Source organism: Silurus aristotelis, assembly GCF_946808225.1.
Source record: "Silurus aristotelis genome assembly, chromosome: 25".
NCBI lineage: Eukaryota > Metazoa > Chordata > Actinopteri > Siluriformes > Siluridae > Silurus > Silurus aristotelis.
In genome coordinates, this window is record NC_139598.1 from 16,320,929 (window position 1) to 16,323,428 (window position 2,500).

The 2,500-nt window shown below is 46.8% G+C and overlaps 1 protein-coding gene across 12 annotated transcripts in view; it reads left to right on the top strand.

Annotated features, from left to right (window-relative positions):
• Nucleotides 1-2,500, top strand: part of satb1b (SATB homeobox 1b) — a 56,222-nt gene that overhangs the window by 19,473 nt on the left and 34,249 nt on the right. The gene's annotated exons all lie outside the window — the stretch shown is intronic.

Genomic DNA, 2,500 nt, shown 5'->3' on the forward strand with positions numbered 1-2,500 from the left:
AGATTTGAGCTCGCAACATCCAGAGCGACTCGAAGAGAATCTCGGATGCTAAACTCCCAGCGCGGCTGCAGAGCTCAGCATATTTATGGCACATGATTGGCAACTTTTATAGGATTAACTTGTCCTTGATATTCAGGACATTAATCCTCGCACACAACGAGGAAGGTTAACAAACAGAGTATCGGGAGAATTAACTGGCGCTGGAGCCGGGGGAGCAGCAGGCTTAAAAAGAGGGCTTTTGTCCACCGTGTTGTCGAGCGTTTCGATTTATTCCCCCAGCAGCATTTTTCTCTTTCCTGTGTGTGTGGTGTGTCTGGCCTCTGAATGCCTTACAGAAAGAAAGGGAAAGCTCAAGAACGTATTGAGTGTTCAGGTTGTTTGGTAGACGTGGAGATGCAAGACGAACCCTTCAACCCTTCAACACGACCGGTGCGTAAGCGAGACTGGCGTCGGCGTTACATGTGTTGTAACCCCACTGCTATTGGTGTGAAAGAAACTGTAATTAAGACGTGGTGGGAAAAGGAGAAAGAATCGAGGCCTCACACACACACAATGACAGAAAGGAAACAGCAGAAAGAGAGAAAGAGAAACCAGCGATGGCAGAAAGCGGCAGAGCAGGACGCGACACATTTTCGTTCCAGGCAGATCACTGAGCACGATAGAGCCCTTGCGAGACTTCCTGGCCTTGCTGATAACGCCTGAAGATGCTTATCATTTAAAGGGCCTCGGCCTCTTCCCGTTTACCTGCGGACGAAAGGTCGGTCTCGACCCAAACATCTCGTCGTTTCTTTTTCTCCCGCGGCGGCGACTAATAAAACGCTGAGGCCACGTGCTGTAAAGCGCACAAGAGGCGTGATTAATGAACAGCATTTATTCTAACATCTGTGTCAAAAGCAGAGGGCTGTGAGGGAGGGGAGAGATGGATGCGTCACAGCGGCCCACACAACAGGCCCGGCTGTCAGCGGAATGAACGATTCCACGCATTTTTTGCGTAATTATTTGCACCTTTTTCAATCAGCCGAGACATAAATCTTCATTGTGGCCCAACCCCCTTCTTCCGGTCCGTTATCAGCGTCCGTCATCGGCGCGATGATCCTGATGCAGAAATGTGAATTCCATTTCAACAGAAGAACATCTGATAAGTTTTTTCTTTTCGTTTTTTACTCCACCTTTTTCTCTCATTCTCGTCATTTCCCCAGCTGTGCCCACACTCGCAATAAAGGTTAATCGTCCTTCCCAGGCACACACACACAGCGGCCTCGGAACGTCTTCAACGAGCTGCTACCCCACCATCCTGCCCCCGCTGGTGCTCTCGTCTTCTACCACACAGTACATCCACAATCTTTTCGGATTCCTCGCATAAACGTGCGATTGCCATCTACCGCCCCACCCCCGCACCTCGAGACCTTCTTGCCGCATTCCAAAATAAAGAAATAAAAATCCAAATCGGCTCAAGTCGATCGTCCGCGAACGAGGAGGCGTGACCGTCCCCGGGCGCTTGTATTCAATGAAAATGATAAAGCTGCGAGACCTGTAATTTCAAAACAGATGGTTTTCCTCCTTTGAATATTTATAACAATCAGGCCACGTTCTCCGAGCTGCGTGTGGGACCGAGCCCGGGGCCATTAAGGTGTTAAGTGTTGAGGCTTAATGAAACCGAAATTTGTAAGGAATGCGTCCGAATGAAAAGGAACACAGAGTGGAGAAGATCGAGCTGTGTGGCCTCTTGCACCGACGCCGGCTTCTCTTTTAAAAGCAGCCCGCCGGTGCCACTCGCATTAGCGCAGGCGAGAAATCCCCAAAGCGTCATCTGTTCAGCTATCTGGATAGTAAATCTTCCTGTATACAAGGCTGCCGTGTTCTTTTTTTTTTTTTCATTTCCTTTTTTTTTTATCTCGCATACTGAAGCTCATCTTACCTGGCAGGCTGCCTGTTAACCTCTGTGAAGAAATTCCATGAATTATAAACGTCAGGTCTTGAAACACAGTATACAGTAAATGGACAAACATTCGTCAAAACTGTCCGTGTTTTTTTTAAACATCCCATTCCATAATTAGTTTTCATTTGCTGTTATAATAACCTTCATTCCTCTGGGAAGATGTTCCACAAGATTTTGGAGATTTGATAGGGTTCAGTAGGTTTGGCGCTCTATAGCTGGAGATCTTCCACTCCAATCTATGTAAAGCACTTCTTTATGCTTTTGTTCACATCGTTATGCTGGAACCGGTTTGTTCAACTGAAGGGAAAATGTCATGCTCCCACGTCCAGAGACATGTTAAACAATTGTGTTTATCACAGTGCTGGCAAATCCTTGATTCTGATTGGTCGCCTTGGTCTTTGCGTAGCAGCAGTTATATTAATGCGCTCGTTCTAATACCTTATTGTTTCTGTGGTTCTTGTTGAAGGAGTCTCCGGTGTCAGGACGGTCGTTTTCATTCCTTTTTACATATTTTTTTCCCAGTTTTTCAGCTTTAGGAACTTCAGGATAAGGAAAAGACAA